At 40.6% G+C, this 16,555-nt stretch overlaps 1 pseudogene; it reads right to left on the bottom strand.

Moving 5' to 3' along the window:
* The window catches only part of LOC107656823 (polypeptide N-acetylgalactosaminyltransferase 9-like), a 75,400-nt pseudogene that overhangs the window by 41,640 nt on the left and 17,205 nt on the right, over positions 1 to 16,555 (bottom strand).

The following is a 16,555-nucleotide window of genomic DNA, read 5'->3' as shown; positions in this document are numbered from 1 at the left end:
CCCTTATTTCCGAGAGCTGACTGCGCGAGTCTTTTTCTTTTTATAATAGTATTGACATAATGCTTGTGCGACTGTAAAACAGCTCCGCTCCACAGTAAAGCTGCTCATTATAATATTAGGCATAATATGCTTGTGCAACTGGCGAGCTAATCGACGCCCTCATCAACCTCCTCGGAGGAAGACAGGCGGAGCATCGAGCTCTCTCACCGGGGGGAAGAACCGCAGCGCGGGCTTCCGAACCCCGAGAGTGGGCGCTGGATCTGGTAAGTAAGGAAGAAGATAAGGACTCGCCCATCTACATTCCCTCCACCGGATCCATATGCGAACCCCACGAGCACAGCCGCTCCGCCTCAGCGAAAGCGGGGCCGGCGCCGCGAGAAATGCCGGTGAAGACTCCCTCCTCAAAGAGAGCACTCGGAGAGCAAAGCATACGCAGTGACAAACGCTCGCAATTCCCTCGAGAGCTGACTCTGTGTGTTTTGCTCCCAAGCAGACAACACACAAACTGTGTGTATCCCCACCCAAAATGTAGCGTGGGCAGGGAAGAACACACAGCCTGAGATGCTGCCCGCTCTCGCCGTATGTTTTTCTACACTCGTATTGGTAAAATAAAGAGTGATAATGGACAGACAACACCAAATAAGACTGACACACACACACACAGAGTGCTTGCTGAATGACAGAAAGCTGACGCCAGTTTCACCGCACCGCACCCTGCCTGTGACGTTTCACCCATCCATTGGACTGATTACACATGTGATTCAGAGCGCGGTCACGCTGGAGGCGTTCCCATAGCGTTTTGACGCAGCTAGAGTTCCTGAAGGGGAAACAACTGTTCATTGTTATTTTTGTTAGTAAGAATGCTAACAGATACAACTTTTGATTTTAAAAATGTATTAGTAAATGTTGAAATTAAAATGAATGTTCATCAATGCTTTAGAAGTATTGTATATTAACCCTTTGTGCTGTATTTTCTGTTGGCAATTTGACATGCAGTTTTCATACACTTTGCCCACCCAGTTTTATGTAGGCCCACCCATTTAAACATTTCTGGCCTCCCCCTGGGCTCAACATCTATTCTAATTAGGGGTGTAATGATACACCAATGCCACAGTTCGGTTCATATCATGGTTTTGAAGCCACGATTTCAATAGTCGCGAGCTGTTTGAGAGGCGGCTGTGCGCGCTTTGGCTGAGAGAGCACTGAAGACCATCTCTCAGAGAGTGCGCAAGTACTTTATGGGTTAAATTGGCATGTTATGTTTTAATTGGCATGACCTAAAATGACATGCAAGTGACAATTCCGTCAACTGTCCGAAACGCACACTAGTCTTGTATTGCAGCATGCAGCCTGCTTGCAGAGCAAACGTGGATATTATGGTTGTGAGGCCATTTGTGCATTTTGAGAGAGTGGGAGAAGATGCGGTAACACTCAATCCCAATCACTCACACTGTTTGTGAAATTCCGTCTCACAGAAAGTTTTAAAATGACTGATCTGCTCTGATAATCTGTTTGGATCCAACCTACATGCTACAGTGCATAACTGTTTGCAGGAATTTAACGCTTTATAATCGCATAATCTACAGGAATGTGTAGAATTATGCAAATGCCACAATCTCGCAGCGAAATTCAGGCCCTGATTATATTGCACAAAATCAAGCACAAGTGAACTTGAACTAAGTTACATAGTCAGAATGTGTAACTCCTTCTGTGGACGTGCTTGTTGTGACAACATGCTGAAAACGTCAGCTAAACCCTAAGAATTAACAACATTTTTTACAATATTGCTCTCATTATAATGTTATGAATATGACAGTCATTGTTATTAATATTGTGCATTTCTGTTTTGAGCTGCGCACGCTGAAGATCACCAGTACAATATAGCACTTTGATAGCGGGTTTTTAATAAATGGGATTTAATTCATCACATTTATCTCAAATAGGATGCACTTCAGTATTTATACTGCGTAACCTTACAAAATGACCCAAATGCACAAGTGAACATGTCTGTGCTGCTCTGAATGTGTAACTCCTGTTGTGGACATGTTCTTCTCGCAACAATGTGCAGAAACTTTTCAAAAAAAACAAATTCACAGCGTATTATTATAATAGTGCTCTCATTATAATGTTATGTAGCCTACACAACATGTAATGTTTATGTAGCCTATATGACAGATTTGTTCTGCACATGTTGCCCTTAATGGTACCTTCTTTTTCAAAGTGATTCAAGCAATTCAAAACCATCATAGCCATAAGCGTTTAAAGTGTCTCAGCAGGGGGCGGGGCAGGCCAAGAGAGTATCGCGGTACGCCATGAGACTACCTCCAGTGGCGCAAAAACGGAGTATGCGGTATATGCAGTGCATAGGGGCGCCACACATAGGGGGCGCCATTTTGCCAAAACCATTCTGTGAAAATCTTCTTTAATAAAACGTTATAAATAATCAAAAGCTTAGTTATTAAAAATAATTAATACAACATTTTTATTTAACGGTTTTAGCATTTTAATGAGCTCAAAACTGTATTTGTTAAAAACTTAAGACGTGGAACGGCCGTATCTCTTTGCGACCACAACAAATGGGAGACTTTTCAGACGTGCACTTCAGCTTGCCCTCAGCAACAGGCGTGAGTCAAACAAGTGCGGAAAAGGTAGGCTACAGGTGCCAAATGAGCTTCAGTAGAACAACGGGAATCTGAGGTCTGATGAGATGTTATGTCAGTAAAACAAACTTTCCTGTCCTGTCAGCCGTTTTACTGTGCTCACGGCACACGCTCTTCAACTGTACGCGAATATGAGGCGCACGCTCACTTCATAAATAAACCACGAGCATACATCATCAGTTAAGTCACGAAATTACCAAAATGGTGATTAAAGCTGCAAAACTGTGCATGCAGGTATGTGCATTACATTTAAGAATGTCTCTCAAATGGATGCAGCCTACTGAAATATTCTGCAATTCGAGATCACAATAGGGCGCAAGATGATAGGCTATGTATTTTTTTATTTATAATTTAATGCACAAGTAGGCCAAATGTGAGCACAGTGCAGTTAAATGTACTAGAAAATATGCGCTAATTTTTCATTAATTTGTAAATTACGAAAATAAAATAAAACCATATTTAAATGCATAAAATAACTCATTTTACATTCATTATTTTTCTTTGTACAGAGCTCGATTTAGGTATGACAAAAATGCTGCAATGAATTCATTTTCACAACTAATAGAATGTTAAACATTAATAGGCTTCCAAAATAATACAAAAATTGTCATTCACTCAGTATTACTTGATGTAATTCACAACTATCTCAATTACAATTAAGTACAAATGAATTGTATTCAGTTGTGTTTTAGGCTGTTCCCTCGGGGAACCATGGTTACATACGTAACCTAGAGACGTTTCTGTGCCACCCCAGACTGGTTGCTGCCCCCATCCTGGCTACCCCTATGAAAACATCCTGGCTCTGCCACTGCCTAAGAGGGCAAAGTGATTAATATCAGTTTATTTCTGAGTATCTCTATTGCTTGGGACAAAAAGAAAAACATGTTTGTGAATGGGCATTTGATTTACATCTGAGAGAAACTGAGAAGATTGTAAACAAGGATGCAAACTAGCCACTTTTCACTGAAAATTGCCATTGTAAATTCAAAATAGGCCATCTGTGTAATAGGGCTGGACCAGAATATTCAATTATTCGAATATTCGTTCGGTGGGTTGGCATTCGATTTTAAATTTTGAGATTCGAATATTCTTTTTTTTTTTTTTCGAACACCTGGCATCCCCCACGAAACGGTTCTCATTCGCGCTTGAATATGAATTGCCCATGAGTGAACGTCGTTAACGTCATGATTCAGTTAATCTGGAAGAGAAGACAAAAATGCCGAAGACCTCAGCTGTGTGGGAGCACTTTAAATTGAGTGAGGACATGATTCAGTTCATCTGGAAGAGAAGACAAAAATGCCGAAGACCTCAGCTGTGTGGGAGCACTTTATATTGAGTGAGGACAAGACAAACGCAGTGTGCCAAATATGCGATTTGAAACTGGCCTACCACAACAGCATATCAAGTTTGAAAAATCACCTGAGTTCTGTAAGTAGTACGCCTGTAGTATATTGTTGGTGTAAAAAAAATGAGCTGCTTTTATCCGACATGTTAATCAGTAATCTTACACATGATAAAAATGTGCACTTAATTTGCTTGGAAAATACTTGCGAATATGGCAGTCATAAAAAAAAATGTACAGTAGCCCAGCCTAATAATAATTTGTCTATATTAAAAGTATTGCTCTTAACAGACCTGTGTGTTTTGTATCACTAGTGCAGTGTCTGTTCTTGGAACATATATAAGCCCTGCCCGCGTGAGGCACTTCCGGCTCGCGCTGTTCTGTAGTTAATCAAAAGTTTATTTATTCTGAACGTGTCGCGTGTCCATATTGCACCAAAATGCGACACTGCACTCCTTTGTGTCCACAGCAACACATCCGCCACGTGTGAAGTCGATTGGATGAACAGTTCTCGACATAATAAAAATGCAAACAGACAGACACACAGAGATTCCTGCCTTTATTAGAGAGAAGATTATGTTCAGCCCCCTCCCTCCGAAGCTTCGAATATTCGGTGTTGATTACTACTGAAGCTTCGATGCTCAAAAAATGGTATTCGGACCAGCCCTACTGTGTAATTCAAGTAGATTCAATGAGTTGAAAACTCTTGCCAATTCATACCTCAATACAAAACAATGCTGAACTTTGACAAAAAAATATATTTTTAAATGTTATAATAGTGATTTTATAATGTCTAAATATAAAACTATTAGCAAAACATGTGAAAAGAACTATATTACAGAGTGGAAATGGTAAAGAAGACAATAAATGATCCTCTGCTGCCATTTAGTGGCCATAGTGGGAATCATGACATTCATTTTAATAGTATTTGTTTGTGAAAATCTTCCACTTAGCATGGCAAATTTTCCATGAATTATCTCTTTCAGTAAAAATGACAAAAAAAGCAGATGTTCTCTAAAATAAATTTTACTATATAAAAATGTGCAAAAATATGAATAACTTTGAGGCAAATTTTTTGTTTTTGTTTTGTTTTTACTTTTCACTTTTTCCCCTATTGCATTAAAACAGGGGGAAGGGGGTTCGATCCTTTGTCACTTTTTTCACTCCTGATGAGTTTGTATCCTTCAATGCACAAGCTAGTAATGGGCTTTTGGTCACTGACTTGCAGAAAATTAGAGGCTACTACAATACAGGGGGGCACCAACACTGATCTTGCATACCCCTCGGCAAATGTGCAGTTGCGCCCCTGACTACCTCATATGTACCGTGGATGGTGTATCGCATTTTTTCGGTTCGAATATCGTTACACCCCCAATTCTTATCTGTCCAGTTTTTTACTAAGTTACCTGCTATAGGTCAATAAACTCCCCACTGGAAGGGTTTCAGGACAAGCACGGCGGATACAACTCAAGCCACTTTTGAGCTTTTTATTGCGTACACATACACAATAATCATTCACAAGCAAGGTAGCCTGAATGCTACTGCTACGCTAGCCTATCAGCTAGTTATATATGACGTTTTAGCTCGTCAGTTAACTAACCAGTTAGGATGCTAGGTTATAAAACCGGCAAGCGTACCAGTCCTGCCTACTGATTCTAAAATCCAAGTAGGCCACCATAACCAAACAATTCACTTCTAGATATGAAATCCTCTTCATGACCATGCAAATAACATCGCATACTTGGATATGAACGTATTATGTTACAACGTGAATAACTATATCTTCAAGGAAGTTTTAATGTCCAAAACAACACACATTATCCTTGATGACATTACGATCTCCTTTACCGAAACACACTACCAGCCTCGAGGTGGATGGTAACGGGGAAAGTCTCGATCCTTCACCGAAACACACCATGGTGGGGATCCTTTATTGCTCCTCCACTGGAAGCAGAACCACCAACCTCCTAACATCCCTGTAGAGGATGGTGGAGGGATAGTTCTCCTCACCTCGGTTTCTCTTGGACTGTCCGTCGGAAACTGGACAACTTCGACATGTTGTCACTCTCACATCTCGTACTACACCCCTCGCATCAGGACACACCTCCACGACTCGACCCAGCCTAAACTGGCCCCTCAGTGTGTTCTGATCAGCTAACCATACCAAATCACCCACTGCAACATTTCTAGCAGGCACGTGCCCCTTCTGGCGGATGTAGAGGTTTGGACCTGCCAACTGGCGAAATATAACATAAATGTGCCTGCATTTAGAATAAGATGGTAAATATACACACCTATTTCTTCAAATACCCCAGAACATAATAACAACATCTATCATTTGTAATATGCATACGCAAATAATAGTGACACCTGCTGGAAAGTTCTACATTATCTCAACCTCCAAGGGCATTTTCTGTGTTTAAAGTCACTGCAGCATACTCACTTTTTCGGCCTATAGTCCGGAATGTTCCTGTCCAAGGAGATGCGGTCGCTCAGTTGGGCATTGTAGCCATACTCCTCGTACCTCCCTTCGCTCTCTCGGCTGTCCTCCCCCAGTGTGGCAGCTGCACCGCCCTGTCCTAGACCTCCAGGACCCTCCACCAGACCCATGGGCTTGGCTAGACCTGCGAAGCAATGTGGGGAAAAAGGGGTTTGACTTCGGTTAACATGACAAAGGTCAGGATATCCCATAAGTACGGTAAAGCGAAACTGGGTTCATTACTGCAGGAGAGCGATAATTGGATGTTGGACACCAAGACACCACATTCACTTTTTGTCACCTCTTTCATACAGACCTCCCAGGGGGAAAGGTGGAAAGCAAGTGAACTGTGTTTAAAGGGTTGTCAGTATGGAGTAAGACTTCTTTGCCTTTGGAAATACACCTAAAATGTCTCATCTATTCTCTGTCTCTATGCTAATAGGAATGGGATTGATGTAAGGGCTGTTTCCAGCACAAGGCACATCAAATGCGGTGTAGTTTGACACCCAAAGAATATTAGAAAAAATAATAAATCCAGTATATCAGATAGTGATTGCCAGACGGTTGCTCTTAATTAGAATCATTAGACTTTCTGTTGAATATTTGTGAACTGCTGAAGTTTTTGGTTGGAATAAATGAAAAGCCGGGATTTCAATCTTTGCCGTGCTCTTTAAAAGGGATAAAACAAATGTAACGGACCTATTAAAGATGCCGTTTGATTTTGACATTTAAAAGAGCAAAATGATGTTTCACTGAATTATTAACAGCTACATAAAAAATCTATCACGTTTCAGAAATAAGTGTATGATCCAAGGATGTTCATTTTAAAGCCTTGAATTACAGAAGCATTTATCCCATGCTTCTAAAATGGTTATGTAGAAATATCTTGTAGCTGATTATATTTTACTTTCTCTTTCTATGAACTGTGCAACTGCACTTCAGAATATCAACCTGCATTAAAAAATTATTGAATAATAGTTATGTTAATAGTTAATAAACATACGTCCCATGTTTGAAGCTGCTGTACAAAACCAACAATAAAAGTATGTAAATGACTGTACATTAATGTTGCTACATAGCTTGGCAGATTTCTTTTTTTTTTTACCAATCATTATCATTATTAGACATTCATATTTTTCTTTAAACATCTGTGTCTTATTATTTTGCTTTTGTTGTCGTATTCTAAAAGTCATATATACACGTATATAATACATTAATACAGTTTTAAACTACCCAAAATAATCCATAAAATACAAAAAAGTATGAATTATTCAGTGTAGTAGAGAGGGAAAAAGGAAGTTTTAGATTAAACTGAGTCAAAACTATTTTTTTTTAAATGATTGCCGCTATTACCATTAAGAAAATTATATGACAAATAAAACTGGCAACTAACTAAAATTACTAAAAAATCAAATTAAAATAAGCTGAATAGAAATAAAGAAAAAAAAATTAAAGCTGCTTTATTTTACCGTGCTCATAACTCTGAATGTCCATGTTTCACAACACCACACAGTTGACACCCATTCTACCAGGCAAAGAGCTTCGAGCATAAGCTTATCCTTTCACAAACATCATTAAAATTGATATGAATTCATTACAGAATTGTTTTTGAGAAGGTCTGCTCGGATGGTTTGGCTCTGGGAGGTAACCATGCTTGGCAACCGAACATAGAAATTGTGTCTTGGAATCCGAACAAGTCAGTTCCGCAAACACCAGTTGGTGCAGCATTAAACCCTATTCCACGCTCAACCCTATAAACCAGGCTTACACCACAAATGGCTCCGTCCCAGCTGATCTACATAAAGCATCCCAGGGCTGCACCTCTCTTCCTGGCAGTCGTGACCTCCTAGAGTGCTGACTTGTCTTGGAGGCTGTGTTCTTGAATCCTGAGGTTTTCTCGCAAGCTGGAGCTGAAATGGTAATGCCTCTCTGTAAACGTCTGAGGTATTGTGTCTCTTTCACTGTCATTGTTATTGCCATTGTCTCGAAGGCTGCCTCTGTTGGCTGTTTTGAGAGAATTATATTACATAGTGACCTGGCATTTTGACACTAATCCCTAAGAGCCAGCTGTCTATGGCAGAGAGAAACTGCATATCACACTGACTTAATGCAACGTTCTTCTAATACAACACAAAATGTTGAGGAGAAACATCATATAATTTTCATGAATATAACATTCAGTTCGAAAAGTTTTCAAACAACATTTTTGCCAACAATCTCTCCGATGTAAAAACAAAACAATACAAACAGTCTAAGCTGGTTTAGAGGGTTTTGGCCACTTGTCAAGTGCTGGCCAACCAACTAAACCAGCTGAAAACAAACTTGGCCAGGTTTTCTAGACCAAGGATGTCCAATCATGCTACTGATGGGCTAATGTCCTGCAGAGTTTAGCTCCAACCAGCTTGAATACACTTGCCTGGAAGTTTGTGGTTGTTGTCTCTCATTTCAAAGGCTGCGTCCTCTGGAGGTCACATTTGTTGGCTGCATAATTCATTGAGGCAGCTTTATTTCAGAAAAGTAACATTACATTCCAAATAAGAAAAAAATGACAGTAATGTATGTCTCAAAAGAAATAACAGTATGTTTTATAATGATTACTTTTCTGAAATGAGACATCCTCAATGACATACAAGGCCGACAAATGTGATCTTCAGAGGGCGCAGCATTCAAAATGAGACCACATGCACAAACATCCACGCAAGTGTATTTTAGCTGGTTGGAGCTAAACTCTGGTTCAGGTGTGTTTAATTCAGGTTGGAGCTAAAGCTGCATTCACGCCATGTTGTAATTATCATAATTTTGAGATAACAATACATGACAATCTAGTAAGAGCTGTCCAAGTCTTCAGACTTGAAATTATGTGTTTCTATGGCACCATTAACACCTAAGTAGCACCTAAATGAATCTGCGCTGGTCAAATAGTACAGCAGTCACGTGGTCTAAGTCATCTCTTTCAGAACATTCACAGCTTACAAGTAGTAATTACAAAGTCTATGGGCACGTGAACACTTTGGCATTGATAGTGTTGCCATAGAAATGCATAATTAAGAATCTGAGGACTTGGTGTTGTCATCTCGAAATTATGGTAATTATGACATGGCGTGAATGCAGCTTAAACTCTGGAGCACAGTGGCACATTAGAGACAGGTTTGGACACTCCTGATCTAGACCATCTGAACACCACTTTATCCAGGCTGGGAGACCATCTAAACCATTTTAAACCAACTAAGAGACCAAAAAAAAAAAACATATTAAGCTGGTTTAAGAGGGGATGGCCTCTTCAATCTTAAAAATAAAGGTTCCTTATTGGCATAGATGGTTCCATGAAGAACCTTTAACATCCATGCACTCTTAGAAATAAAGGTTCTTTATTGGCATTAATGGTTCAATGGACAACCTTTAACATCCATGGAACCATTACATGCACAAAAACTTCTTTAGTAAGTAGAAAAAGGTTATTTAGATTATTTAAATGTTCTTCAAAATAAGAAAATAAAAATGTTTCTTTTAATGTCTGCTTCCTGAGGAACCAAAAAATGGTTCTTGTATGGCATCACTATGAAACCCCCCCCCTTTTTGGAAACGTATTTTTTAAGACTATGGAGCGTTTTTATTACACAAACGGCACTTCATAGTGGAAAAGGGTTTTTATGTTATTTGCTATTTTTATAACATTCTTCACACTAAGAAAAAATTGTTATTTTTAGCACTGCTCGCTGAAAGGTTCTTTGGGGAACCATAAATGGTTCTTGTATGGCTTGCTACAAATCCCCCCTTTTGGAAACTTTATTTTTAGAGCGTATGAGAGTAGATTTAGAGTTCCTCTTTAGGAACTCAAGCTGCGTCGGAAAACGCTTTGGGAACGCCTTCTGTGACCACGCTCTGAATCACATGTGAAATCAGTCCAATAGCTGGGCGAGACGCCACGGGCAGGTGACGTCATGGCCAGGAAGCTATAAAAGCACGTGCGCGGCGTCAGCTTTTTGTCATTCAGCAAGCGCTCTGTGTGTGTCAGTCTGAATATCTGTTTGTGAGTCTTATTTAGTGCTGTCTGTCACGAAACCCCAAGACAAAACCAAACACCTAAGGGGCGAGCAGGTTGTGTGTTCCTCCCTGCCCACGTTACTTTAAGGGTGGGGATGCACACAGTTTGTTTGTTGTCTGCTTGGGAGCGAAGCACAGTTGTTATTGCCTTGCTTCGCTCTCAGAGGGCTCTCTTTGAGGAGGGAGCCTTCACTAGCGTTCCTCGCGGTGCCGGCCCCGCTTTCGCTGAGGCGAAGCGGCGGCTGTGCTCGTGGGTTTTGCATATGGACAACAAGATCCGGCGCCCGCTCTCGGGGTTTCGGAAGCCCACGCTGCGGTCCTTCCCACCGGGGAGAGGGCACGATGCTCCGCCTGTCTTTCTCCGAGGAGATTGATACGGAGGGCGTCAAAGAGCTCGCCAGTTGCACAAGCATCAGTTACACAAGCATATTATGCCTGATATTATAATGAGCAGCATTAATAGGGAGCAGAGCTCGGGCAGTCGGCTCTTGGGGGGCGGATTGTGCTTTTACCGCTGTTAAGCGCTCCGCTCTCACCAGGCACGCTCCGAGGAGTGTGTCCGTGCCTGTGATCTTGTGATTGCAGTCCCGCTGCTGCTGAGGCACGGCGGCGACTGAGATCGCGGGGATCGCACATGATCTGGCGGACGGGTTGGAGACGGCTCTTCATATCTCCACCCGTGTTCCCTAGATCTAGAGCTTGTTCTCGAGGTTTGGAAGCCCGCGCTGAAACACAGCGGTGGTCTCTTATGTCAACCACCAGAGAGTTCTGCGTTCGCGCCCCTTGTATAAGCTGGCGCACCAGATCCTTGTGTGGTTCCAGGGCAAGCTCCTCTCGTGGAGAGCAGTTCACATTCCTGGGCATCTCAATATGGGAGCAGACATCCTGTCGAGGCAGGGGCCCCGAGGTGGTGAAGCACATATGGAGAGTGTTTGGCCAGGCTCAGGTGGACCTGTTGCGACTGATATGACATCGCACTGTCCCCCTCTGGTTCTCTCTGACTCATCCAGCTCCACTGGGGCTGGATGCCATGGTACAGACGTGGCCGAGGCTTCGTCTGTACGCCTTTCCTCCAATTTTTCTGCTCCCGGGAGTTCTGGAGAGTGCACCGGGATGGGGCCCGTCTGTTGTTAGTAGCCCCGTTCTGGCCGGGCCCCGTCTGTTGTTAGTAGCCCCGTTCTGGCTCGACGGGGCGCTCTATGGGAGATTCCCGTCAGGAGAGATCTCCTCTCACAGGCGGAGGGCGCGCCCCCACCCGGAGCTGTGGAAGCTGTGGGTGTGGCCTCTGAGGAGGCACAACTCATAACTTCCGGTCTCTCAACCAAGGTTGTTGAGACCATCCTCCATCCAGAGCTCCCTCTGAGGAAACTGTACTTCTGCGGAGACCGCCAGCCCGACCCAGCTAACTGCCCATTTGGTACAGTTCTGGAGTTCCTGCAGGCCTGTTTATCCGCAGGGTTGACCCACTCCAGACTAGGCAGGGATTTGCAAGTCTGGCGACGTGGGCATTCTCATTCCCAAAGCGTTTTCCGACGCAGCTCGAGTTCCTGAAGAGGAACGTCTCAGGTTACATATGTAACCATGGTTCCTCGAGGGAACGAGACGCTGCATCTCAGTGCCATACTTCCGGCATCCCTGCCAGCGCTTGCTTCATTCCTAGAAGCTGACGCTGGCTCCGCCGCACGTGCTTTTATAGCTTCCTGGCCATGACGTCACCCGCCCGCGACGTCTCGCCCAGCTATTGGACTGATATCACATGTGATTCAGAGCGTGGTCACAGAAGGCGTTCCCAAAGCATTTTCCGACGCAGCGTTTCGTTCCCTCAAGGAACCATGGTTACATACGTAACCTGAGACGTTCTTCAAACTCCAAACTAACTAGCTGGCTGACTTCCTCAGATTATTTTAGTGGCTACTAATAAGTTTGGCAATGGAGATTATGTTTTCTTCCGTCTTAAAAAATAAATCTACAGCTCTTGTCATTATTTCAACCTCCAAATGAAAAGAGCTTGATAGAGACTGGTGATTTGGAAGCTTCTAGTTTACAAATCTTTGGTAATACGATAAACGTGAAGTATAGAACCTAATCTGCAGTTACTTTTAAACCATTAGCACTGTTCGGTATTTTCCACTCTACATGAAAAGTGACATAAATACATCAATTTATAAAATGCCGGTCACTAAAAAAAGCAACAAACAAGAAACATCATGTTACAGAATTGCACACAATCACAGATCTGACAGTGTTCTCTTGGGTTTACAGATTAGTAAAACACCTCTTAAAAATATCAAAATGTCTGCATCAAAATGTAATTGCATCAAAAATGTCTGTTAGCTGATAGCTGCATGCTATTATGCATGCTATAAAAGTAATAAAAAATCAAATCAAATATTATTACACATTTATATTATACATCACCTTGGATGATTACATTTAACTCTTTCCCATGATCCTATATGACTTTCCTATTTATATGTAACTTTAGATTAATTCAACATGGCTTAAGGAATATCTTATATAACCAGGGACAGACATGTTACTCAAAATACAAAATTTTAAAGGGGTCATGAACTGTCTTTTTTATTTTGTACTGTTCTCTGATGTCCACTTATAATGTTATCAAGATTTTTACATCCAAAAACATCACAATTTAGAAGTAATAGGCTATTTTCTGTCCTGTTTTGACACCTGTCATCGGAACGCTCCTTTTAAATAGTCGTGGCGGATTGTAGACGCGAAAGTAAACGCCCACTGTTATGATTGGCAGTTGTGTATGTTTGACAGCCTACATCCTTCACAGATGGACGCTGCTGTGATTTAGGTTAAAAATGCATAAATACTCAGTACATATCAAACAATCTGTAATAACAACAGACAAAACAACAGTGACCATGTAATAAAAACAGTTACTCACACTTGTGATGCGACATTACTGTCAGATACAATATATTCGGCACAGCATCATCTTTTAGTTTCAATCTTTCTGAAAATCCTGGGTTCTAATTGTGCCTTGTTTGTAAACGAATTAGTGGTAAAATGAAGTGAACAAAGGACCAAGTTCTTACTGATGCGGTCTGGAACTTCATTAAAAATAAAATTCATCTTTCCTAATGTTGGAAAGATTATCAGAAGGAAGGCAATGCAAAGACTGTTTTTCCACAACTGGGCACTACACAGCGTCTTGTCTTCGGAGCATCTTTATCGTTTGGTTTCTGTGTAGACCTGTTTGCCTCTCTTGTTATTTACCTACTACATGACTACATGCAAAAAAACAGGCAGTGATGTAGAAGCAGGCATTGATCTTCTTCTGCGGAGGCGGTGTTTAGCCACACTATTACGTAATAAAGTGGCACATTCCACAATCTGTTGTTTTAGCAGATTGGCTTCAATAAGCTGTTTTAGACTAACAAGAAAGTTTTGAGTTCTGAAACTTACAGGATGTTTTTTAATAGTACAATGACCTTTTATATGTCAAAAGATCAAGGGAATTTTGATTTCTCAGTTTAAGACCCCTTTAAGAAAAGAAAAACTGGAAATGATTACTTTCTTGTTTTGAATAATACTTTTTTTCCTGTGATTTAATAATTCATGCATCAGACAGTAATAAACAAAAAAAAAGCCCTGACCCAACTTTCTGTCCCCATAAGAAATACATCAGCACTGGAACTGGAATTGCGTTCCTTTCCTTTCTGTTTCATGCAGTCAATAAAAACATTCAAATGTGTTTTTATTGACTGCATGAAACAGAAAGGAAGGAATGCTGATGTATTAAAAAAAATCAATCTGGTCTCAAAATTTGTACTTTGTCCTTTGAAAATATAGAAAACCTTTTTTTTTGAAGGATGTGTGTCTAAAATTCATGATCTCTGATTAGAGGGATAGAGTAACTCTCTCTTTGTTACATTCTGTCTCATAATGTAATGGACTGGCCTTTCCAGACTCATTATTTTAACAGGCTGCTCGGCAGTCTGTCTTTGAGAAATGGCTTATGAACACATCCTGTTAGCTACTTTTTGCAAAAGCTTTGAATTTCTTGACAGATAGCTCCAATTCCACCTTCTTTTAGAAACATATTCTGTGCATGAATACTTAGGCAGTTCCGAAACATGAATACTTCATTCATGATAAGCTATTACGGTCCTGAAAGCCAGGATACAGATCCAAGCTTAGAGGTTTTGGTTTTATAGCTCACAAGACTTAACTGAGTTGCCAGTTTAAGTTTAAGCTTCTCAATTTTAAATCTGGGAACTGGGAAACATCAGAAAAGTTTTCTCTCCATTTAATCTCATTGCTGTGTAAGAGAACAAATATAAACGAGAATTACATTACACTAGGGCTGGGCGACATTTTTTATAACCTTTTTTAAAACAAAGAGCAATAGAAAAAAATGTTTACATTTAACCACTGTATTTTTTAAATTAACTCAATTTATTGAGACAAACAACAAATATTTTTTTGTTTTAACAGTCAAAAACAAAATAAAAATTAAACAAATATCTCATTTCTAATGTTTTATATGCAGATTAAATAGGTTAAACTTTTGGCTTGTGTCACGAGGCCACCGGAGGGCGCAATGAGCAAAATAATGCAGCACATTTTAAATGTTCAACGCAAGGAAGTAATAGTCTATAAAAAACGTGCATTACGTCTAAATTAACTCATATAAATCAAATATAATTTCGTAAATTGCATAAACAATTATGAACAAAACAGCATCACGTATATGCATTGCTTAATACAAAGCCGAATCGCCCATCACACAGATTGCCTTTAAAAACATGAGACGCAGTGAAAAGGAATAAACCTCCACAAATTTGCGACGTGTTTTCTAAAAGTTTAAACTTTGCATGGCTTTCTATACATCTCTTGTGTGAGACGCGAGTGCAGCAGTCGTATTTGTCCGTATAGAAAATGCGCTGAATATGCGTTCTGTGTGAATGGCTTGGTTTCGGTTTTAACCTAATCAAGATCTTCTCTGCATTGAGCTTCTATATTTCTCTAATATTTTGAATGAATAACGCAGCAACTGCGCGTCTCGTGGGCAAGATTAACAAAACATTAAACTACAATGTCACTTGCATCATCACCGCATCTCGTGCTCCACTGATGACGCTCCCTGACCCACATCTAACATTGTATTGTACTATTTTTGCATTCAAATGCAAATGTTTATTTTAAACTCGACTAATATTCATTATTTAGTCACAATCTCCTCATCACAGTCAGGCACAGCCCTCATGTTCGTGTTTGTGTGTGCTGTCTGCGTCACTCATAGCACGTGCCTTTATCGTGCACTATATCAAACATTTTTTATATCGTTATCGAAGGTGGTGTACCGTCGATAAATATCGATACCGTTTTATCGCCCAGGCCTATTACAATCTTAAAAAAATGCTGGTTTAAACAACCATTTCTGGATTATTTTAACCCAGTTTGTTGGGTTTTATACATTAACCCATTTGCTGGGTTTAACATAGCACTGGGTCAGTCAACCAACTGAAGGGTTTTCATTTAAATAATAAAAATGCATTTTAAATAAAAATCTGTTTTATACAGGACAAGAACAGTTCATATACATTATATTTTATTCAATGTCAAGTCAGTCTTTTGCAATCATAAAATACTCAAAAACATTCAGTAAACGATTTAGGACATAACAAGAGCAGCAAGAGCAGCCAATGGGAATCTGTGGGAAGAAAACTGCTATCAGTAGGATGTTCCAGTTCATTAAATGACTTTTTTGTTGCAGTCATGTTCTTTTAGTTTTATTATCATTGACTTTTAGTCTGTCTCCTTTGTTCTAGTTTTCCCACCAGCCATCAGTCACCGTGGACACTCAACAATCAGCACACCTGTTCACCCTTTAGTTCGTTATCACTGTGTATTTAAAGCCCCGTCCACACGGAGACGCGTTTAGCTGTATACGCATACATTTTGTATCGTATAGGCGTTTCGTCCACACGGATCCGGCGTTTTGGGAGAGTGAAACCGATATTTTTTTAAACCGGGTCCCAGAGTGGATAAATCTGA

The sequence above is a fragment of the Sinocyclocheilus anshuiensis genome, unplaced genomic scaffold (assembly GCF_001515605.1).
Source record: "Sinocyclocheilus anshuiensis isolate Anshui unplaced genomic scaffold, SAMN03320099.WGS_v1.1 scaffold5006, whole genome shotgun sequence".
Lineage (NCBI taxonomy): Eukaryota > Metazoa > Chordata > Actinopteri > Cypriniformes > Cyprinidae > Sinocyclocheilus > Sinocyclocheilus anshuiensis.
This window is presented reverse-complemented; position numbering and strand designations above follow the sequence as displayed.